Source organism: Protopterus annectens, chromosome 9.part0 (assembly GCF_019279795.1).
Source record: "Protopterus annectens isolate FY-2018-M chromosome 9.part0, PAN1.0, whole genome shotgun sequence".
Taxonomy (NCBI): Eukaryota; Metazoa; Chordata; order Ceratodontiformes; family Protopteridae; genus Protopterus; species Protopterus annectens.
In genome coordinates, this window is record NC_056743.1 from 1,705,979,071 (window position 1) to 1,706,004,591 (window position 25,521).

General features: G+C 45.8%; 1 protein-coding gene across 2 annotated transcripts in view; it reads left to right on the forward strand.

The window, feature by feature from the left end:
* TYK2 (tyrosine kinase 2) overlaps positions 1-25,521 on the forward strand; it is a 2,798,586-nt gene that overhangs the window by 985,155 nt on the left and 1,787,910 nt on the right. The window lies entirely within an intron of this gene.

The window sequence follows — 25,521 nt, forward strand, 5'->3', positions numbered from 1 at the left end:
CACCATTAAGCGTAAGGCGGAGTTCGCCCAGCATTATTTTGGCAAAAAATGTAACTATATTATGTCGTCGGATACTCCGACTCCAGTTTTGTCTAAAAAATGTAAAGATAAGGACCGACACACGAGGTCCGCGGCCTCTACCGACACCACACCAAAGCCGACTACAGGTGGTCCGGTTCTCAGCGAGGCACCTACGCAGCCCCTGACTACTGACGACACTTCATTGGCGGTGTCTTCTGTGCCCGAGGTCGCTGGCTCCTCGGCCCACACCCCGACTACAGATACTGAAGCCACTCTTGGTGGTGAATCTCAAAATGTAGACAGGTCTGCCTCCTCTCAAGGTGTCTTCAGACCTTCGTCGTCTTTTTCCATCAAGGCTTTCACTAAGTCTAAAGCAGCCATGCATTCTAAGAGACAAGCTACACAGGGCCCTTCTCCAGGCCCCATGCCTAAAAAACAGATGCTTAAAATGGCTGAGGATTTAATTACTCTAATCAGGGGTTCTCAACCCCCCCGGACAAAAGGCCCAGAGTGGAGGAAGAATCCCCCTCCTCTGACCAGGCCTCCATTATATCAGAGCACTCTGATGAACAGGAACATTCTTACTCCCCTTTTGAAGATTCTGATGCAGAGGAGTCCATTCCCTCTGTCTCCCCCCCCCCCAGAGGATTACTCATTTGGGGAAACCTTGCATACCTTAAGGGAACACTTTCACTGGGAAGGCCAAGAGTACTCAGATTCCAAGAAAAGGCTTAGGGATTTTCTCATGCTACCTCAGCACAGGCCTCTCGCTATACCTCCTGTCTTAGACATACTAGATGATGTGTACTCAGAGGCCTGCCTTAACCCGGATTCTTTACCTCCAGCCCCAGTCAAGCCTGACAGGTACTACCGGGTTCCTGACTCACACCAATTTTTAAAGAAAAGCCATGCGGCTGACCCAGAAACTATTTCACAGGGCCCCAAGGGAATTAAGGCCTCCACTGCTAAAAATCCATTACCTTCCGAGAGAGATTCCAGATCCTTAGAAAGGTGGGGGAAAAGGTATATACCTCGGCCACCTTAACCGTGAGGGCATTAAACTGCCAGTTCCATATGCTAAAGTACCAACAGTTTCTGTTATCACAATTGAGAAGTAAAATGTCACAACCTGAACAACCAGACTTGAAGGAGTTGCAGGATTTGATGCATAGTGCAGAACAAGTAGGTAAACATACCTTGCAATGTGGTTTTGATGCTCTAGAGGCGTCATGTAGAGCTGCTCTTACAGTATCAGTGATACGTAGACATGCTTGGCTCAAGGAATAAACCTTACCAGATCATGTCAAAGCTAAATTACTAGATGCCCCTCTTCAAAGGATGTATTATTTGGTGTTAAAGCTGAGGAGGTATTAAAGAAAATGGAGGAAAAGGCTAAATCAATGCAAACAGTGAAAGATTTTCTACAGGTACAACTTCCACGTTTCAGTAGAAATTGGCCTTCCAAAAATTGGTTCTTTCCAGCCACGGACAGACCCCAAAGAGGTAGATACAGGTGCCCGAGGGGCAGAGGGCAATCTCAAGGATCGTTTAGAGGCAGACAATGGCAAGCTCCTACACAAAGAGGTGGTGAGGATAGTTCGCAGCCATTCAGAAAGCAAGCCCAATGACTTTCCCCTTTGCATGCCAAGCAAGGCTCAAATGGCAGCACCCTTAGGCGGAAAACTGGCATTATTTTAAAAAAAATGTCATATTGTCACAAAAGACAAATGGATCCTGGACATTATAAACAGAGGCTACAGATTCCATTTTCACACCCTTCCAAAAATGAGAGGCATGCCAAACCTGCCACACAATCAAAGGGCAGAGGCACAAAGACAAATTTCAGGTCTCATGGACATGAAAGCTATTCAAGAGGTACCTACTCACGAACAAGGTCAAGGTTTTTATTCTTCCTGGTACCAAGGAAGGGAAAAGATTGGAGACCTATTTTGGACCTATCCATCCTAAATACATTTTTACTTGTACCAAAATTCAAGATGCTCACTTTACAGCAGCTTCTTCCCATGCTGGGCAAGGAGTCTTGGCTGGTAACATTGGACCTCAAGGAGGCATACCTGCATGTCCCAATCAGACAAAATTGCAGAAGATACCTCAGATTTCTTGCAGGTTCAACCCATTATCAATTCTCTGCATTGCCCTTTGGCTTATCTACTGCGCCTAGAGTATTCACGAAATGCCTGGCATCAGTAATTGCCTACTGCAGACTTCAAGGGATACAAATATACCCCTATTTGGACGACTGCCTGATCCAAGCAGACAGCAAGCACATACTTCTGAAACATCTGGCTTATGTAATAATGTTGTTGAATTCTCTGGGATACACAGTCAACAAAAAGAAATCAAGGCTAATACCCTCTCAGAAAATAATTTTCCTGGGTGCCAACTTGGACACAAACACCCAGATGGCCTACCTCACGCCAGAGAAGCAGGGGCAACTAACTCAATACTTCAGAACACTAGCAAATTTCACCAGGCTGACTGCAAGGAAAATCCTGCAGGCTCTGGGATTCATGGCATCTTGCATCCTACTAATCCCATGTGCAAAGCTGCATATGAGGAAACTTCAATGGTACCTGAAAAACTTATGATCTCAACACAGCCACAGTTTGGAAACAATAATACCACTAATTCCATGTCTTCAAAAGGAATTTCTGTGGTGGGCTCAAGCATGCCAAACAAACACAGGTCTCCCATTCTGCAAGCCTCAAGCAAATCAAGTCATCACAACGGACGCCTCGGACTACGCCTGGGGGACGCACATGACAGCTCGGTGCATTCAGGGCAAATGGTCCCAAAAAGAAAAGCACCTTCACATCAATCAAAAGGAAATGCTAGCAGTAATAAATGCTATTATAGCTTTCAAAGACCTTCTGCATCCAGGTCAACTATTGATAAGGACAGACAACACCACAGTAATGTGGTACATGAACTAACAGGGAGGAACCCATTCATACCCCCTTTGCAGGCTGGCCATGACACTTTGGAACATGGCTCTGGACTTACAAATCGAACTTCAAGCACAGTACTTGCCAGGCAAAGAAAACACGCTGGCAGACAACCTAAGCAGAAATATGACAGATCCACACGAATGGAAGTTGCATCCTCATGTTTTTACAGAGATAATTCAAGCATGGGGAAGGCCAGACATATATCTTTTTGCCTCCCACAAAAATCACCAATTGACAAAATTCTGCTCAAGGACTTTTCATCCAAAGGCCTGGAGAGTGGACGCTCTCTCTTTCAGTTGGACAACAATGACAGTTTATGCCTTCCCACCTCTTCCTCTGCTGCCCAAAGTTCTATTAAAAACCAGAGCAGACAGACCAAAGATGATTCTCATTGCTCCAGACTGGCCAAGACAACACTGGTACCCACTCCTGAGGAGCCTGATGCATTCCCCACCATGGACCCTACCTCTAATGCCTCTTCTGACTCAGCACAGCTTCAAAACTCTTCACAGTCAGCTGAAAACACTCAATCTGGCCGCATGGAAGATTCCCTAACATCACAACAGACCCTACTCTCCAAGGAGGTGCAGGATGTCATTTTGGAGGCCAGAAGGCCATCTACTGGAAAAGCTTACTCCGCAAAATGGAAACGGTTTTGTGCCTGGAATGAGAAAAAGGGCCAGAATCCTGGAAAACTGAATTTACCTCAAATATTACAGTATCTAGCTGAGCTGGTAAGCAGTGGACTTTCATTCTCCTCCATCAAAATCCATGCCTCAGCCATTTCTGCAGAATACAACACTGATCCACCTTTATTCTCTCACCCCCTCTTAAGACAGTTCCTCAGAGGGGCTAAGAATATAAAACCCCCAAGGAAACAACCAATTCCTGCTTGGGCCAGCTGCCTCAACAGATTTGCAATATTTGTCCTGGAAAACAGCTTTCCTTCTGGCTATTACCCCAGCTCGTAGGGTATCGGAACTACAAGCCCTCATGGCTGTGCAGCCTTTTATCATCTTCCATCAGGACAGAGTTTCCTTACGAACCAACCCGTCCTTTATGCCAAAAGTGGTATCCAGGGTAGCTTTGAATCAGGCTATACACTTACCTACCTTTTATCCTAATCCTCAAAACAAAGGGGAGAGATTACTACATTCCTTGGACATCCACAGACAACTGCATTATTATTTGGACAGAACAAAGCCTTTCAGAAAGTCAGAACAGCTCTTTGTGTCCTATGCTATAGGAGCTCAAGGGAAGCCAATTTCCAAACAGACAATCTCAAAATGGATAGCCCACTGCATACGCTTTTGTTACTGCTTTCATGGCAAAACTGTACCTGCGGGCATCAAATCTCACTCCACAAGGGCCACAGCTACCTCTGCAGCCTTCCTCAGAGGAGTTCCTACCAAAGATATTTTGGAAGCAGCCACTTGGAGTTCTGTGCATACCTTCTCCAAGCACTACCACCTACCATTATACTCCAAAACTAGAGCAGGCTTTGCCACTGCAGTCTTTCAGGGCATCCTGGCTCCTCCTAGTTCCACCTAGTGCCTACCACCCCTTTCTTAGCTTTGGGATTCTACCCATCTGTTATGACTGCAGCTGTATGCACGATGAACATAGTACAGTTTTGTACCTACTATAAATGTAGATGTTCGAGTGCTAATACAGCTGCAGTCCAGGTTTCCCTCCCTCCTTCCCCTCTTGGGACAAGCCTATTGGCTAGCACCTCCTCATACAACCTGATTGGGGTATTCATTTATGGTGTATTTGCTTGCAACTACTGTATTTTGATTATATGGCATTGCTTTATTACACAAATTTATGTATTGCCTTCCTTCTGGGGGCACCTGACATCTGGGGCAAGAAAAACTGAAGAAAATGGCGTCTGCTGGTTCTTTTATACCCCTGTTGCACTGACGTCAGGGAAGAAACGACGATAACCGACGCCGGACCTAGACTTTGGAATTCGGCCGACCGAGGACCCGCCTGACGGCAGGAGAACCCATCTGTTATGACTGCAGCTGTATTAGCACTCAAACATCTACATTTATGGTAGGTACAAAACTGTACTTTTCTTATGCTTCAAGTTCCCAAGGTAAAGCCATTTCAAAACAGACCATTTCTAAATGGATTGCTCATGGAATCAGTTTTTGTTATTCTCACCATGGAAAGCAAATCCCAGGGAGTATACGGACTCATTCCACCAGAGCTGCTGCCACTTCTGCGGCCTTCCTCAGGGGAGTTCCTACCAAAGACATTTTGGAAGCTGCAACTTGGAGTTCAGTGCATACTTTTTCTAAGCACTACAATCTACCTCTCTACTCTAAGTCTAGGGCAGGCTTTGCCTCTGCAGTCTTGCAGGGCCTTTTAGCCGCCCCTTCTTCTTTATGACCACCTCCCTTTCTTTCTGCTTTGGGATTCTACCCTACAGTCATGACTGCAACAGTGAAACATGATGAACATAGTACAGTTGTGTACACCTACCATAAATGTAGATGTTTGAGTGTCTTCACTGTTGCAGTTTGGGTTTCCCTCCCTCTTGTCCCCTCTTATTTTTACTTTTGTGTGGTTCCTTTTTTCACCATTCTTCTGAGGTGTATTTGCAAAGGATATGGGACCTTTCTCATTTTGGGACTCCTGACATCTGGGGCAAGAAAAACTGGAGAAGATGGTGTCAGCTGTCAGCTTTGTACTCCTGGCGCTCTGACGTCAGGGAGCATGGTTGAACAGCCGGACCCAGACTTTGGGATTCTGGCCGACCGAGGACTGCCTGCCGGCAGGGAGAACCCTACAGTCATGACTGCAGCAGTGAAGACACTCGAACATCTACATTTATGGTAGGTGTACACAACTGTACTTTCTTGTTTTACTATGCTTAAAACTTTTTGGAGTATTTGCTTTTTTGTTCGATATGTAACCGTGTATATAATTGCTTCCCATTATGGGGCACCTAACATCTGGAGCAAGAAAAACTGATGTAATGGCCTCGGCTGCATGCTTTATACCCCTGACAACCTGACGTCATGGAAGATGACAGCAACCGACGCAGGACCCAAGACTTTGATAATCAGGCCGACTGAGGGCTACTGCAAGAAGATAACCCACATGTGATGACTGCAACAGTAAATACAGTCGAAGATCTCCATTTATGGTAAGTGTACACAACTGTCCTTTCTTGGATTCAGTCTAAAGGAAAGGACACAGTAGTGCCCTCCTTACCTCTAATCCTGGATTACCTAACTAAGTTACTCCACAGAGGCTTATCCTTCTCTTCCTTTAAGATCCATGCCTCTGCCATTTCGGCTCATTACAATACTGAGCCACCTCTATTCTCTCATCCTCTCATCTAACAGTTCCTGAGAGGGGCAAACAACTTAAGGTCTTCAAGGAGAGCACCTATCCCTGCTTGGGACCTTAACTTTGTACTGGAAAAACTCACACTTCCCCCTTTTGAACTTGCTGCTTCAGCAGAGTTAAAATTCCTCTCTTGGAAAACAGCCTTGCTTCTAGCCGTCACTTCATCTAGAATAGTGTCTGCGTTACAGGCACTGATGGCTGTGGAACCTTTTATTTTCCATGCTGACAGGGTTTCCCTCAGGCCTAACCCTTCCTTTATACCTAAAGTGGTGTCTAGTGTGGCGCTCAACCAATCCATCCATTTGCCAACCTTCTTCCCTAACCCTCAGAGTAAAGAGGAAAGGATCCTGCACTCTTTGGATGTGCACAGACAGCTCAGGTTCTACCTGGGTAGGACTAAGTCTTTCAGAAAGTCTGACCAGCTGCTAGTCAGCTTTGCAACAGGGACAGAGGGCAAGACCATTTCTAAACAAACCATTTCCAAATGAATAGCACACTGCATCCATTTCTGCTACAAGCACCATGGAAAACCAACCCCTCAGGGGGTCAGAACTCATTCCACTAGGGCTACATCTACATCTTCAGCATTTCTCAGGGGTGTCCCTACCAGGGACATTCTGGAAACTGCAACCTGGAGTTTTGTACACCCCTTCACCAAGTATTAACACTTTGCCTATCTTTTCCAAATTGAGGGCAGGATTTGCTACAGCAGTCTTGCAAAACCTACTAGCCAGCCCTAACACTTCTTGACTGGCTCCACCCTTCCTTGGCTTTGGGAATCAAATCAAATGTGATGACTGCAACAGTGAAACACTAAAAATGTATTATAGTTGTGTACACTTACCATAAATGTAGATGTTAGAGTGTATTCACTGTTGCAGTCCTCGTTTCCCTCCCTCCAGCACCCTGGTCTCTCTGTCTCTATATCTCTCCTCTCTATGGCTATTCCTGCTGGTATTGGTATTTACTTTTTACTGGTGGTGTTTTCCCCACTATGTACTAGCTCCCTATGTGGGGACTCCTGACATTTGGGGCAAGAAAACCTGATGTAATGGTGTCGGGTGCCTGTTTTTATACCCCTGATGACCTGACGTCATGGAAGAAGCAAAAGCATCCGACGCAGAAATACTAAGTCTCTGGTATTTGGGCCGACTGAATACACTTGAACATCTACATTTATGGTAAGTGTACACAACTGTACTTTGTGCCTGTTCACCTTCCTTTCTTTGTTGTCAATATGACAGATACGTCTAAGAGCATTAGTGGTTTTAAGCAGTGCCAGGACTGCGGGTGTAAGATGCCCAACTTCGACAGACAACTCCGCCTGTGTTTACTGTTTAGGTCCTTCTCATTTGGACCAGAAATGCTCTATCTGCAAAGCATTTAGTAATTGGGCTTTGGTAGAGCATAGAGATCAATTAATATTGAAGAGCCTTTTTAAGACTCCCTTTGAAGAAGCTTTATCCAAGGCTGATATGGTTCCTACTGTCTCTGGTTCTAAGACTAGTCATTTTGTGCTGACATCTCCATCAATACCAATGGCACCTTTGACAAAGAACATAAATCTTCCTCCATAGGGGCTTCCTTTGAACTGAAAGCTAAGGTTCTGAAGCTGTCAGAGCAGACTACCCCGGCACTGTCCTTCATTTCAGCACCCTCAACTCCAATGTCAGCACCGACTACTGTAGCTTTCCAGTTGGTGCCGACCTCTCCTGCACCACAGCAGTCTGTACCCATTCCTTCGGTACCAAAAATGGAACTTCTTTATACACCCAGGACAAGGTACTCCCCATCTCTTGACCCTTTTCTTGGTCAACTTCCCAGTCCATTCATGGAAAGGCCAGAATCCCCCTCAGGGATGTCTGTCTGTTCCTCCAGAAGTGTCTTTGAAGTAGATGTAGTGAGGCTGGTGGAACAGCTCCTGGCGGCTAGGGGTATGTCTGCCCTCTCCCAGATCCCGCTCCCAGCTGGAGTTGGGATGTACTCTCCCAGGACTCCACCCATTCCTCCTCATCTAACCTCCTTGGAGGCCTTAGAGCTCCCAACTCTGACTCCGTATATTCCAGTTGCTCTGGTGCCAGGAGCCCTTCCGTCTTCAGTTCTGGGGTTGGCTCGGACTACTTCGGTTCCTTTGGAACGACTGGACTCCCAAGGTTGTGTCCATCATCGGTTCTAAGGGCTTGGGTTAGCTCCTATTTTTTTACTCAAAGTTGCCCTTACTTCTCGGAACTTCAGCGACTGGGGGCCCTTCCTCAGCTCCTGTCTCTGATGTGGGCTTCTAGGGACAGGATGTGACCTTGGTTCCAAGTTTGTCTGTCTTGGTTCCAGGCTCCCGTCTCTCCTTGGGAGGGCCTGCCTTACAGGCTATGGAGAGGGCAGTGATATCTACAACCTCTCAGATGGCCCCATCTGGGTTGGGGTTTGATTCCCTAATCCCTTCTTAACCAGAGCTTCCACTAACCTCCATGTCCAGACAAAGAGCACTGAGGCTGCAAGATCTCCCTGCAAGGTATGCCCCTTCTTCCAAGTCCTCTTCAGAGATTCCCACTGAAATCCTCCTTGGAAGAAAAGTGTAAGAGGAAACACTTGGATTCCCTTGAGGAATCCATCACAGAAGACACTTCATTGAAGGGGAGGGTTCCCCACGATCACCCCCAGATGATATCTCATTTGCAGACATCCTGGAAATCCCAAAACAGAGGGGTAACTGGAAGCCCAGAGACCCTACCTCCAAGGAGTCAGTATACTTGCAAGCCGTTGTACCCGACCATCTGCTTCTTGGCTTACCACTTCTACTGACTATCTCATTAAGTTGATTGCTTAATGGGCTTAGAAGGCACCCAACTCTATAGAACCAATTCCCCGGAGACCAGACAAAATACTCTGTGCTCCTGAAGACCAGCAACACTGGGTAAAATGGGCTAGCAGTAGATGCCATGGTGGTGACGGCAGCCACCAAAAAGGAATTAGATGAGGAAAGTTCCTCTATTCATTCCCATAACCAGGAGTCTGGGGCGACTAACAGCTTTGGAAAGTGGGTTTATGCATTATCGACCTTCGCCTTAAGGTCTTAGAATTTTATTGCACATTTCACTAGGCTCCAGACGAATGTGATTAAGGAGCTATCAGACACCCTAGCAGGAGCTGTGTCTGACGAGGTCCAAGACAAGTTGACTACTCTGGAGTCTATTTCCAACTCGTCCAAGAGGCTCCTTGCACATGCAGCCAAAGGGGTGACCAGGTCAGCCACTTCAGGCATTGCTATTAGATGACACACCTGGATGCACCTGCATGACTTTGTGGAGCCATTCAAGTCTTCCTTCCTCAATTCTCCCTTTGACGGATCTTGTTTGTTCGGCCCCAGAGTCAAAGAAACTCTACCCAGGTGTAAGAATGATGGGAAGACCCTGTCTGCAGTGGGCATATGTTTTTCTGCTCCCCAGTAATCTGACTGTAGGAATCTGAGGAGTGGAAATATAAGGTTCAAAAAATCCCAAGGGCTTTTCCAGGATACATGTGGAGGCTTCGTTGGGGCAGAAGGGAGCACTCTAATGGAAGATGCTGACCCTGAAGCAGAGGTGGCTCACAGAATTACTGAAAGAGCGCCCGATTGCTTACCTCTGGAAGTGGTCAGGGGAAGATTTTCTGTGCATTCAAGAGCCTGGTGACAAATTACCTCAGGTGCTTGGGTGCTGAGAATTACCAGAGGGTTACACTGTCCCCTTCATCCTTTATTCAAGATCTCTAACAAGGCTCCCTGATGTTCCACCTAATCATAGGGACCAAGCAGCCTTAGAAATCCAAAAGCTGCTAGAGAAAAGAGTCATCCAAGAAATCCCACCAGACCAGCTAGGATCCAGGTTTTCCTCAGGGTTCTTTTTAGTGCCAAAAATGACAGGGGACTTGAGACCAATTTTGAATCTCAGCCTGCTGAACAAGTTTGTTCAACAGTCACAATTCTGGATGACCACAGTTCAGTCTGTACTTCTCGTTCAAGAGGAAAATGATTAGATGTGCTCTATAGACCTTCAAGATGCATATTACCATATAAAAATGGACAAACGCTCCAGAAAGTTTCTCCACTTTTGGCTAGAAGCCATTCACTTTCAGTTCTGAGTGCTGCCCTTTGGTCTCACCACAACCTCCAGGGTGCTCACTAAGTGTCTGACAGCAGTAACAGCTTACTTGAGACTGTAAGGAGTCCGGGTGCTTCATTATTTAGACAACTGTCTCATCACTGCTCCCACCAAGCACCTACTGCTTCAAGCAACTGAATTCATTCTACACTTGTTCATGCACCTGGGCATCACAGTGAATCAGTCAAAATCTCAGCTAAGCCCCACTCAAGATCTAGAATTCATAGGAGCTTGTCTGAACACCATTTCTTGGGTAGCTTCCCTTCCTCTACACAGACTGCAAAAGATAAAATCCAAGTATTTAAGCTGTTCTTTGCAGAAACAAGGTTCCGGCACTACTAGTCCTTCAAGCAGTAGGTTCCATGGTGGCAACCATCACCCTGGCTCCTCTAGAAAGATTCCATATGTGGCTACTACAATGGACTCTAACATCAACCCACCCAGTGATCTTCCCCATTCTTATCACTAGTCGCTGCAAAAAATTCCTGTCCTGGTGGATGGAATCTGAGGAAATTCTTTTAAGCCATCCCTTCTTTCCTCCTTAACCCAAGGCCATAGTGACCACGGATGCCTCTCAGATTGTGTGTGTGTGGGGGGGGGGGGGCATTATCTGGGAAGAACAATCCAAGGCACTTGATCCCTGATGGAGGCCAACCTGCATATCACTGTTCTGGAGTTGAGGGCAATACTGTTAGCGTTGTAAGCCTTTCAGTCTCTTCTCCCTCTAGGAACCATTGCAATTCATCAAACATGTCCATGGTCTGGTACATCAACAAACAGGGCAGAATTAAATCTTACCCTGTGTGTTGAGAAGTTGTCAGAGTGTAGCAATGGCCGATTTCCTCCAACCGCTTTCTGATAGCAGTGCATATCCCAGGGAGCTTATACGTGATGGCAGACAAACTGAGCAGATGTATCCTACTTCCTCACAGGTGGTTTCTCAATCCCAGAATAGCAAAGGGCATTTTCCATTGCTGAGGCCGATTTCCTCCAACCGCTTTCTGATAGCAGTGCATATCCCAGGGAGCTTATATGTGATGGCAGACAAACTGAGCAGATGTATCCTACTTCTTCACAGGTGGTTTCTCAATCCCAGAATAGCAAAGGACATTTTCCATTGCTGAGGCCAGCCTTGCTGTGACCTGTTTGCATCACCCCTGAACAACAAGTGCAGCAGCTACTTTGCCCTAATTCCCCCCCTCAGGGGGAATCCCTGATAGATTCTGTTCTCCTCGATTAGCCCTCAGGTCTACTCTATGCATTTCTCGCCTTCCCCCTCATTCCCCTGTTTCTCAAGAAAGCAACCAGGTTAAGAAACAGTGATCCTCATTGCACCCTATTTGTTTTCCCTTTCTGTAGCCTCATCTAATTTTACCGTCCATGGATTCTCGGCCCACTTCCAGACCTGCTATTCTACCCTCAGGGACTGGTACATCCCAGCCTTCAAATCCTCAAGCTGATGGCTTGGTTCCTGCAATTTTGCTAGTCACCAGGCATAAATGTTACCTTCTCCAGTGCGAAAGATTCTACTGGCTTCCCATAGACCATCCACCAGGAAACATACCTTAGCAAGTGGAAGAGATTTATGACTTGGGCACATGACAATAATCTCAAACCCTTCTGTACACCATTAGAAAATGTTTTAGAATTTCTAGCCATTCTTTTTTTTATCAAGGAGCTTCTGCCTGCACAATTAAGGTCCAGTTAGCTGCCATCTCTAATTTCCATAATGGTTTTAAGGATATTCTTCTAATTTCACATAGATTATGTAAAGTCTTCCACAAAGGAGCTCTGCGATTAAAACCTCCATTTAAAGACCCTCTAGCCCCCTGGGATCTGACCATTGTTTTTCAGTCCCTGATACTTCCTCCCTAGCGACATGGCATTTAAAGTTACTTTCAGGGAAAATGCTTTTTCTCATAGCTATTGCCTCCGCAAGACGAATTTCTGAGATTCAAGCTTTATGCTCGAAACCTCTTTACTTAGTTTTCCAGAAGGACAGAGTTTCACTCAGAACCAACCCATCTTTTTTTCCGAAGGTGGTTTCAGAAACCAGCCTTATTCAAACCTTTGACATGCCTGTTTTCTTCCCAAATTTTTCCAGCAAAGGTGAATAATTGCCTGCATTGCTAGATGTTTACAGACAATTACATTTCTGTCACAGCAGAACGAAAGAGAGTTGTTTGTGTCCTTTTCCGGCCCAACTTTAGGGAAATCTGTTTCCAAAGTTACCTTGTCTAAGTGGCTAAGAGACTGCATTACTTACATATATAATAAAAAGAATCTCAAGTTACCTGCGCCTGTGAGAGCGCATTCCACTAGATCAATGGCCGCTTCAGCTGTTTTCCATTCCAGGACTTCCATGAATGAAATATGTGCAGCAGCAACGTGGGGTACTCCACAAAACTTTATCACTCATTGCAAATTGGATCTGATCTCCAGGGGAAGAGCTTCCTTTGGTTCTCAGGAATATCCTTCCATAAGGCCACCCAGGACCTAAAGTAGCTGGGGACATTGTCCCAAGGGTCAAGAATAGATGAAGATTGACAACATCAGATAAAGAAGTTATGTACTTACCATAATGTTCCACTTGTGTTGTCGATCTTCATCTGTCCTGGACACCCCACCCTCCTTCTCCCTCCTGTGACTTTCTGGAGGAACGTATGCTTGTCCTGGTTACCTTGTTATATTACACCTTGGACATGGCTTCTTCATGTTTGGTTATGAATCTTTCTGTCTTTCTTTGAGGCTGAAAATTTGATCTGAGGTAATATAGAGTGGGGTATTGTGGGTAGAGTCTTAGCTAGAGAGATTTTTGGCTGGCACGAGCTGTATAACAGCCAAACAGGTTCTGAGGATCAGAACCAAGTACCCAAGGTTCAAGGATAGATGAAGATTGACAGCGCAGATTAAATGTTATGGTAACTACATAACTCTTTTTAAGAATAAATGCAAGATATGTAACGGTAATGTAATATTTAGAAAAAATTAGCTAGTTTATATAGGAATTAGTATAGTACAAACATGAATTGCAATATGAAGTGAGAGAAAAGCAGGGTTATGGTATATTTAGAGAGAAATCTGGGAGACAAATTGATAAGTAAGGAAATGAGTGAAGAAGGGAGATTTAAGGAGGTGTAGGATGTGAATAGGTATTTGTTCTGATTTAGGAATATAATTTATCCTGGTGTTGAGCAAGAACAGAGCCAACTCTGTACTGGTAAGTCTTTCAGGATGGTTTTGAAGGATGGGAGGGGAGGGTATTGACCTGATGGATACAGATAAGGAGTTCCAGACCTTAGCATCATATGAATACAGACAGTGCCCAGCAGATTAGATAAATTTGTGGACAAATAGAAGTTTTTGGTAATTAGATCATAATGACCAACTGTAGAATGTTATTTAGTGCTGGATAAACAGATGGATGCTGGATCATTTTATAGGTGGTAAGAGGCTGTGTATATGATAGTTAATGGTGGTAGTTCTAACCAATGTAGGCTTTTAATGATCTATAATGGTGGGTTCTGAAAACGGTATTTGCTGCAGATTTAGCACCTTTGTAATAACATTGTTCATGTTTTGATTTTTGTGATGCCTCAAGGTTAGTAAGGATGGGAGTGCCATAAAGAAGTGTGGGGAGAAGATGAGTAGCGATAAGTGTAGCTTTAAATGCGTAAGTGAGAGAATGTTTAGCTCTGTAAAGCATCCCTAGATGTTCATCGTGCATACAGCTGCAGTAATCACAGATGGGTTCTCTGCCATCAGGCGGTCCCTCGTTCGGCCGAATTCCAAAGTCTAGGTCCGGCGTCGGTTGTTGTCTCTTTCTTTCCTGACGTCAGTGCGACAGGGGTATATGAGACACAGCCGACGCCATATTCTTCAGTCTTTTTTGCCGTGCTGTGCCCGAAGCAGAAGCAGTTCGCAAGTGCTGGTCGGCCAGCTCCTGAATTTACGAAAAATTGGAAACCGAAGTCTTCTTTAAAGCTAAGTACCCTGTTGGGGAAACTTTTCTTGCCTCAGACCGATGTCAGAAAAAGTTAATAATTGTATTTCTTGTGGGAAGCAAATACCGCATAAGGATTTCCATTTCCTCTGCATACCTTGTTTGGGCCCAGACCACGACGTCTCGGGCTGTTGCTTTTGCGCTTCTTTCAATAAACGCACTATTAAGCGTCGGGCAGAGTTCGCCCAACACCTTTTTGGTAAAGCCTTTGATTATAAAATGTCGTCGGAGACTCCAACTACCGTTTTGTCCAAAAAACGCAAGGACCGACACGCGAGGTCAGCGGTCTCCACCGACACCACGCCAAAACCAGCTACACGTGGTCCGGTTCTCAGCGAGACGCCTATGCAGTCCCTGACTACCGATGACACTTCTTTGGCAGTGTCTTCTGTAACCGAGACCGCAGGTACCTCGGCCCATACCCAGACTACAACCACCGAAGCCACTGTGAGCGTTGAGCCTCCTAATGTGGACAGGTCCACTTCCACCCATGGTGTCTTTAGACCCTCATCTTCCTTTTCCTTTAAGGCCTTTTCTAAGTCCAAATCAGCAGGGCCCATCCCCAGGCCCCATGCCTAAAAAGCAGATGCTTAAAATGGCAGAGGATTTAATTACTCTTATCAGGGGTTCCCAACCCCCTCCAGACAAGAGGCCCAGAATGGAGGAAGATTCTCCCTCTTCTGATCAGGGCTCCATTTTTTCAGAACATTCTGATGTAGAGGAACATTCTTACTCTCCTTTTAAAGACTCTGATGCAGAGCAGTCCATTCCTTCTGTATCTCCTCCAGAGGATTTTTCTTTTGGGGAAACCTTGCACACCTTGAGGGAACACTTCCATTGGGAAGGCCAAGACTTTTCTGATTCCAAGAAAAGACTTAGGGAATTTCTTTTGTTACCTCAACACAGACCTCTGGCGATACCTCCTGTCTTGGATATACTTGATGATATTTATGCGGAGGCCTGCCTTAATCCGGATTCCCTGCCTCCTGCCCCAGTCAAGCCTGATAGGTACTACAGAGTTCCTAACTCACACCATTTTCTTTACAAAAGCCATAATGCTGACCCTGAAACCATTTCACAAGGTCTCTACTGCTAAGAATCCACTACCTTCCAAAAGAGAGTCAAGATCCTTAGAAAGGTGGGGGAAAAAGGTATATACCTCGGCCACCCTAGCCATGAGGGCCTTAAATTGTCAGTTTCATATGCTTAAATATCAGCAGTTTCTGTTATCACACTTAAGAAATAAAATGTCTCAACCTGAACAACCAGATTTGAAGGAGTTGCAGGATATGATGCATAGTGCGGAACAAGTGGGTAAACACACCTTACAATGTGGCTATGATGCCCTAGAGGCCTCAAGTAGAGCTGCTGTTACAGGAACTGTCATTCGTAGACATGCCTGGCTTAGGGAACAAATCTTGCCTGATCATGTGAAAGCTAAACTACTAGATGTTCTTTTACAAAAGGATGTGCTATTTGGTACTAATGCTGAGGAGATACTATGGAAAATGGAAGAAAAAGCCAAATCTATGCAAGCTGTCAAAGCTTTTCTACAGGTTCAACCACCACGTTTTAGCAGAAATTGGCCTTCTAAAAACTGGTCCTTTCCAGCCACGGACAAGCCCCAAAGAGGTAGATACAGGCGCTTAAGGGGCAGAGGATAATCACAAGGATCATATAGAGGCAGGCAATGGCAAACTCCAGAAATTGGCATATTGTCACAACAGACAAATGGATCCTGGACGTTATAAACAGAGGCTACAGATTTCATTTTCACACTCTTCCAAAAATGAGAGGCATGCCAAATCTGCCACACAATCAAAGGGCAGAGGCACAACTACAAATTTCAAAGCTCATAGACATGAAAGCTATTCAAGAGGTACCAACTCACGAACAAGGTCAAGGTTTTTATTCCAGGCTATTTCTGATACCAAGGAAAGGAACCGACTGGAGACCCATTTTGGACTTATCCATCCTAAACACATTCTTGCTAGTACCAAAATTCAAGATGCTCACATTACAGCAGCTTCTTCCCGTGCTGGGCAAGGAGTTTTGGCTGGTAACATTGGACCTCAAGGAGGCATACCTGCATGTCCCAATCAGACAAAGCTGCAGAAGATACCTCAGATTTCTTGCAGGTTCAATTCACTATCAATTCTCTGCATTGCCGTTTGGCTTATCTACTGCGCCCAGAGTATTCACGAAATGCCTGGCATCAGTAATTGCCTACTGCAGACTTCAAGGGATACAAATTTACCCTTATTTGGACGACTGCCTGATCCAAGCGGACAGCAAGCACATACTTCTGGAGCATCTGGCTTATGTAACACGGTTACTGAATTCCCTAGGATACACAGTCAACAAAGAGAAATCCAGGCTAACACCATCACAGAAAACAACTTTCCTGGGTGCCAACTTGGACACAAACACCCAGATGGCCTATCTTACGCCAGAAAAAACAAGGGCAACTAACTCAGTACTTCAAAATACTAGCAAATTGTACCAGGCTGACTGCAAGGAAAATCCTTATTTTCCATACTTTCCTAACTAGTGTATCAGAGACCAGATTTTGCTGATCCCTGGGCTTTGTCTTGGTTCCTGTGTTTCTCCATTTTCCTTGTTTGGTCAGGGGGAAGTTTCTTTACTCACCAGTGAGAGTGGGGAGTACTGAGCTGCCTGTTTGTCCTTAGAGGAGTGGTTTAAGGCAGTAACTTGTAGTCTATTGGCCATTTTGGGTCATTTCCTGTCTTTTCCAGCCCCTGCTATAAAGCGCGTTTTGGCGGGCTTTTCCAGCTATTGAGAACTCAGCACAGCTCCTCGTGGTGGCCAGCAGTGTTCCTCTAGCAGCAGAGACCAGAAAAGACTACCTTTTCAGATTTTAAGTATTTTTCTTGGCTTTTGCGACTTTTTGTGACTTTCGACTACTGTTTTGCTTGTTTTATCAAAGTTTGCACTGTTTTACTGTCTTTATAAGCTAAACTGTTTACTGCACTTGCTAGTTTAAGTTTTGCCTAAAAGTTAAACTACAGGCTAATACACTCAAGTGTACTAGCTTTTGATAGCATTTAGTCGAAAATTATAGCATTTATTGTGTTTTCTGCCTTTCTGTAAAAACTTGAAAAAAACAAAAAATATCCTTGTTTTCCATACTTTCCTAACTAGTGTTCCAGAGACCAGATTTTGCTGATCCCTGGGCTTTGTCTTGGTTCCTGTGTTTCTCCATTTTCCTTGTTTGGTCAGGGGAAGTTTCTTTACTCACCAGTGAGAGTGGGGAGTACTGAGCTGCCTGTTTGTCCTTAGAGGAGTGGTTTAAGGCAGTAACTTGTAGTCTATTGGCCATTTTGGGTCATTTCCTGTCTTTTCCAGCCCCTGCTATAAAGCGCGGAGTTGCCACTGTTGCACACTAGGGCAGCGCCCGGTTAAGCAGGTTTAAACTATTCGGCTACCTAAAGTCCACTCTTCAAATTTTCCCTTAAAACTACCTTCCTCGAACTATACTACTGATCTAATCAGCGTATCCTATAACTAAAAAGATCATCTCTACTTGACTCCAAGTAGACTATTCTCTATCTGTTAAACCTAGCACTTGCTCCTACAGTACTTATCACCTTGATACAGCACTCTTGTCATAGATAGTACCCCAAAAAGGCAAACCCCCATTTCTCGGTCACCCACATCCCCCGGAATCTCTTTTAAAGTTTTTTTGTCTATTCCTTCTAGCATGTCGAGGGATCAGTTGCTAGTGTCCTCTCCTGCTCAGCTGGTGAACCTGGGAATATTGAGGCAATGTTACAATTGCCTCATGTACACTGAACAACCCTCTCCTCCTCCCACAAAACACAAATACATGCGAGAGATGCAACTATACGGCCAAACTGGAGGCTGAGCTCTCTCAACATAGGACTGGCAAGACCAGACAGGAGGAGAAGGTTACCACACACACTATAGACCCAGTCTCACATAGTACCATCACAACCTCAAATCATACACATAAACACACAAAGACATACTGGAGGCTCTGATCAAAAATCTACCAAAACAGCAGAGGCCACCAAAGCAGACACCCAAACAACCACCACCTCAGAACACAACACGTGCAACACATAGACCTCACAGTCAGAGTGTCAAACAGTCACAGCCCTTAAGGCCAAACACAATGCCAGACACACTAGTCATTGGTGACTCCATAGTCAGACACACTGGCGTCCCGCTCACCAGACTGAGTAAGGAGAGTTACAGTAAGCTGCCTGACGGGCGCTAGAATCCGCCACATAACGCAAGCACTCAGGACACACAACAGCAGGTACAAATACGACTCAGTCATTGTCCACGCTGGTGTAAACGACCTGAGACGTACCTCCTTGGACTACATGAAAAGAGACATTGAGGAGCTCTCTGATTATGTAGCCCAGGCAGGTATGACCCTGACCTTGAGCAGTATCCTACCTTCACCAAGAATGATGCCACAATACAGAGATAAGATGATCAGCTTTAACAATTGGCTTAAACTCTGGTGTCATTCAAAGGGGATCAATGTCTGTCTGCCTGGGATGACATGCTGGACAAGCCAGCTGCTTATGAGGCGGCTTGCACCTCTCACCCCTGGGATTCCGGATATTGGCAAAGGCTCTTGCCACCCCCAAAGTGCCTTTTTTAGGCAAGGCTCAAATTCTAAACCTACCACCCTAGAACACAAAAAAGGAAAAAAACTAAGGGTAATGCTGCTCAATGCCAGAAGTCTAAATCTCAAAATGCATGCACTCGAGGCCCTTCTCAGTATGGAGAACATCGATGTCTGTGCTGTGACAGAAACCTGGTTCAAGGCTCCTGAGAGCACCCCAGCACTATCGGGTTTTACCTCATATCATGCGTTCTGGCCCCAAAATCCGGACAATACCAAGAAAGAAGGGGGGTATCCATATTCATCAAGGACACCCACACCTCAAGACTGGTGGCAATGCACAATGCATCGGAGACCATCCAGGTGCAATTAACCATAGGCAAGACTGCTCTGCAAATTGTAGCATGTTACAGGCCACCCTCACAAACTCAGGAACCTCACATGGCTTTCCTGAAAACACTGGAGGGGATAAATGTATCTCCAAACACCATCATACTAGGTGACTTCAATTACCCTAATATAGACTGGGAACACTACTCAAGCCCAAACACCCTAGCCCAAAAGTTCCTGGAATTCATAAACTCAAATGCCATGGAACAACTAGTCACCATCCCCACAAGAGGAGAAAACATACTTGATCTCATCATCACGAACATGGGAGCACAATGTTCAACACCAGAAGTATATACCCCTCACTGGTGAGATCAGATCACAAACTAATCTCGCTGGAGGTCCTCATCCCACCCCCACCTGAAATAAAAAAGACCACAGTAAAGAACTTCTCGAAAGCCGACTTCACACTTCTAAAGACTAGTGTGGTCTCCTTTAAGGCCCCCGAGCCAGCGGAAAACAGTACTCAAGTCGCTGAATCACTTACAAATGCCTTCTACCAGCACCTGCAGGACTGCATGGATAAGGCAATCCCAAGCAAAACAAAGACTCTATGTACCAAAGGCAAGCATCCAGTCTGGTGGACCCCAGCCATAAACAAACTCTACAACAAAAGAAGGAAGCTACTACAAGATAGAGCAAAATCCTTAAAAGGTAAGACACCTTTGATCACTATAAGTAAAAAACTAAGAGCTCTCATAAAATCATCCAAAGCAAATTTTGGGAGAAAAATAGCTAAAGACTCAAAAGACAATCATAAGGCCTTCTTTAGCTATGTTAGAAACCTGGGAGGAAACTCCCAGATATGCTCAGAACTAGTTCAAAATGATGTGAAGATTACTGATCCTACAGACATTGCCAACATACTGGCTGACAGGTTCAGTGCAAACTTCTCCCCCCCCCTCCCCCCCCAAAATGAGAGATATCTATACCAAACGATTGCAGCCCCCCAAACATCTCTAACGCCCAAGTGAGAACTGCTCTCTCCAAAGCAAAAAACACAGCATCCATGGGACCTGATGGTGTCCCCGGCTGTGTGCTCCACGAACTCAACGAGGAATTAAACCCACAGCTAGGACAGCTGTTTAATCATAGTCTTACCTCTGGATACGTACCCAGCGAGTGGCGCACTGCGACTGTGGTCCCACTTCACAAAGGCGGTGCCTCCACCGCCCCTGGAAATTACCTGCTCATTAGCTTGACAAGCCTTATCTGCAAAGCCATGGAGAGGATCATAATGGACCTCATAAATAAAGACATAGGGAATTTGCAGACTTTGGATCCAACCCAGTTTGGCTTTGTCAAAGGCAGATCATGCCTTTTAAACTTGGTTGACTTTTTCGAAACAGTCACCAAAGCCATTGATGAGGGAAAGGCAGTCCATACAGCCTACCTCGATCTGGCGAAGGCCTTCGATACAATACCCCACTCGGGTATCATTGAAAAACTCATCAGCTTAAATGTCAACCCATACATCACAAGATGGGTTGCAAACTGGCTGAGTGACAGAACCCACAGGGTCAGAGTTGCTGGCGCCATGTCAGACTCAAAGCCTGTCACAAGTGGTGTCCCACAGGGCTCAGTCCTGGGCCCACTCATGTTTGGCATCTACTTTTCCGAAGTACAAGCAAACACAGGAGGGTTATGGCTGACAAAGTTTGCAGATGACTGCAAACTGAAGCGTGTCGAAACACATCTGACACAGATATCCTTCAGAAGGGTCTCACAGAAACGGATAACTGGTGCCAGAGCCATGACCTAAAGTTAAATGCCAAAAAATGCATAGTCATACCCTTCGGGAAAAACAAGGTTACCCCTAGCTACCATATAGGTGGCAATCCACTGAGCACAGAAGAAGTTATCAGGGACCTGGGGACCCAGGTTGACAGTAGCCTGTCATTCGACACCCATGTAGCTAAAGTAGTTAGGAAGACCTTCTACATTGCCCACCTTATCATGAAGGGATTCACATCTAGATCAAGGGAGGTCATAGTCTCCCTATACTCATCAATCATCAGACCAATGATTGAGTACAATGCCCCATTCGGAATGTATCTGACCCGACACTTGCAGCAGCTGGAGAGGCCACAAAAGTTCCTCACCAAAAGGATAAAGGGTCTCAAAAATCTGTCCTATGCTGCCCGACTGAAAGAACTCCAGCTCTATTCAGTCGCTTACCGCTTGCTCAGAGGTGACCCCTTTGCCTGACATACAAGGCCATGTCAAACCCAGATTTGATGAATATGCTTCACCTCAAAAAAATCTAGATCCGTCAGAGCCACAAGGGCGGGAGACTTAAACCTTGACACGGCTATTAATAGGACGTGCTGGAGGGATAGATTCATCACCCAAAGACTCCCTATGCTGTGGAACAAAATCCCGGTATATGTGAGGCAGCGCACCTCGCTGGCCTTGTTCAAGAGAAATCTTGACCAATGGATGGGAGATCACAGATATACCCCAGGGATTACCTCAGTGTCACTGCTCGATAGAGGCACAGCAAAATAATGGGTATAGTTCCCCATACTTAAGGGGTGGCGTAAGCCACAAAACTATGGGCTAGGCTTGTAATTGCCCTCGGGCAGATAGCCTAGTATGAACCTATGAACCTATCCTGCAGGCTGTGGGCTTCATGGCATCTTGCATTCTTTTAATCCCATGTGCAAAGTTGCATATGAGGAAACTTCACTGGTACCTAAAAAACCTATGGTCTCAACACAGCCACAGTTTGGAAACAATAATACCAATAATTCCATGTTTGCAAAAGGAATTTCTATGGTGGGCCCAAGCATGTCAAACAAACACAGGTCTCCCATTCTGCCAGCCTCAAGCAAATCAAGTCATCACGACAGATGCCTCAGACTACGCCTGGGGGGCGCACATGACAGACAGGTGCATTCAGGGCAAATGGTCCCAAAAGGAAAAGCACCTTCACATCAATCAGAAAGAAATGCTAGCAGTGATAAATGCAATTACAGCTTTGAAGGACCTTCTGCATCCAGGACAATTATTGATAAGAACAGACAACACCACAGTAATGTGGTACATAAACAAACAAGGAGGAACACATTCGTACCCCCTGTGCAGACTAGCCATGACACTTTGGAACTTGGCTCTGGAATGGCAAATCAAACTTCAGGCACAGTACTTGCCAGGTTTGGAAAACATGCTGGCAGACAATCTAAGCAGAAATATGACAGATCCACACGAATGGAAGTTGCATCCTCAAGTGTTTACAAAGATAATCCAAGCGTGGGGGAGGCCAGACATAGATCTCTTCGCCTCCCACAGGAATCATCAATTGGAAAAGTTCTGTTCAAGGACCTTTCACCCAAAGGCCTGGAGAGTGGGCGCCCTTTCGTTCAGTTGTACAGCATGGACAGTTTACGCCTTCCCACCTCTGCCTCTTCTGCCCAAGGTACTCTTGAAAGCAAGAGCAGACAGACCGAAGATGATACTGATTGCTCCAGACTGGCCAAGACAACACTGGTACCCTCTCATGAGGAGCCTAACACATACTCCTCCCTGGTCTCTACCTCTAATGCCTCTTCTGCTGACTCAGCACAACTACAAAACTCTTCACAGTCAGCTGAAAACACTCAGTCTCGCTGCATGGAAAATTCCTTAACACCACAACAGACCCTACTCCCCAAAGAGGTGCAGGATGTCATTTTGGAGGCCAGAAGGCCATCTACTAGAAAGGCTTACTCCGCAAAATGGAAACGGTTTTGCTCTTGGAATGAGAAAAAAGGCCAGGACCCTAGAAAACTGAATTTGCCTCAGGTATTACAGTATCTAGCTGAGCTGCTGAACAGTGGACTTTCTTTTTCCTCCATAAAAATCCATGCCTCAGCCATTTCTGCAGAATTCAACACGGATCCACCCTTGTTCTCTCACCCACTCTTAAGACAGTTTCTCAGAGGGGCTAAGAACATAAGACCACCAAGGAAACAACCAATACCAGCCTGGGATCTTAATTACATTCTAGAAAAATTAATATTGCCTCCCTTTGAACCAGCTGCCTCAACAGATTTGTAATATTTGTCCTGGAAAACAGCCTTACTTCTGGCTATTACCTCAGCTCGTAGGGTTTTGGAACTACAAGCCCTCATGGCTGTGCAGCCCTTTCTCATCTTCCATCAGGACAGGGTTTCCCTTTGTACCAATCCGTCATTTATGCCTAAAGTGGTATTCAGGGTAGCTTTAAATCAAGCCATACACTTACCTACCTTTTACCCCAATCCTCAAAACAAAGGGGAAAGGCTGCTACTCTCCTTAGACATCCATAGACAGCTACGTTATTATTTGGACAGAACAAAGCCTTTCAGGAAATCAGAACAACTTTTTGTGTCCTATGCTGTAGGAGCTCAAGGGAAGTCAGTTACCAAACAGACAATTTCCAAATGGATAGGCCACTGCATACGGTTTTGTTACTCCTATCATGGAAAATCTGTCCCTTAAGGCATCAGATCCCATTCCACCAGGACCACAGCTACCTCTACAGCCTTCCTCAGAGGAGTTCCTACCAAAGACATTTTGGAGGCAGCCACTTGGAGTTCTGTGCATACCTTCACAAAACACTACCACCTGCCTTTATATTCCAAAACTAGAGCAGGCTTTGCCACTGCTGTGTTGCAGGGCATTCTGGCTCATACCAGATGTCCTTCAAGGATGCAACTGCAGTCCTGACATATGGGTTGTCCTGCCTCAGGCAGCCCTTCGGTCGGCCGGATTCCAAAGTCTGGGTCCGGCGTCGGCTGATGTCACCCTTTCCCCGACGTCAGAGTGCCTGGGGTATAAAAACGTCAGCCGACGCCATCTTCTTCAGTCTTTCTTGCCGCGCGGCGCCCGAAGCAGAAGCAGTTCGCAAGTGCCAGTCGGCCAGCTCCTGTGTTTTCAGCTACTGAAGTCTTCAAAAAAGCTAAGTACCCTGTTCGGGACCTTTTCTTGCCTCAGCCGATGTCAGATAAAACTGTAAAAGTTAGTAATTGTTTAACTTGTGGGAAACAAATACCTCATAAGGATTTCCACTCTTACTGCTTACCCTGTCTAGGCCCAGAACACAACGTCTCGGCCTGTACAGCTTGTGCTTCTTTCAATAAACGCACTCTTAGGCGTCGGTCAGAGTTTGCACAGGATTATTTTGGGGAAGATTTCTGTTGTATCTTGCCGTCGGAGCTTCCGACAGCGCATTTACCTAAAAAACGGAAGGATAAGGACCAACACTCACGGTCCGCGGTCTCGGCCGACACCACGCTTAGGCCTACCGCGAGTGTCTCGGTCTCTTCTGAGCCGGTTCCACAACCGCTACAGACCGACGACACCACGCAACCGGTTACTTCGGTACCGGAGGCTAGCTCGGTGCCGGTTTCTGTTCTCCCCTCTGAGACCGTAGCCCAGGATATTTCTGACTCCAATCCAGTGGATAAGACTACTCCAGCACGTGGGGCTGCCAGGCCTCCAGTGTCTATGTCCATTAAGGCCTACACACGTGCTAAGGCTGCCAAACAGGCTAAGTCTCTCCCTCCAAGATCTGTTTCTCTGAGATCCACTTCTGGTTCTCAAAGTTTAAGTTTAGCTGAGGACCTTATTTCTTTAATTAGGGGTTCTCAGCCACATCCAGATAGAGGCTCTCAGCCACCTTTTGTCAAAAGGCCTAGGGTTGAGCAGGTAGATCCCCAGTCATCCGATGAGGCCTCAGGTGATTCTGCACATTCAGACTACCAGGAGGAGGCCTTCCCGGCCTACGAGGATTCTGATGGGGAGGAATCCATTCCCTCTGCTTCTCCTCCTGAGGAGTTTTCCTTTGGGGAAGCGCTTCATTCCATGAGGGAACACTTCAGATGGCAAGGCCAAGAATACTCAGATTCTAGGAAAAGGTTAAGGGAATTTTTAAAGCTACCTCAGCATAGACCCTTAGCTATTCCTCCAGTTTTAAATGTTTTAGATGATGTGTACTTAGAATCTAGTGTTTCCCCTGACTCCCTCCTCCCTGCTCCTGTCAAGCCAGACAGGTAC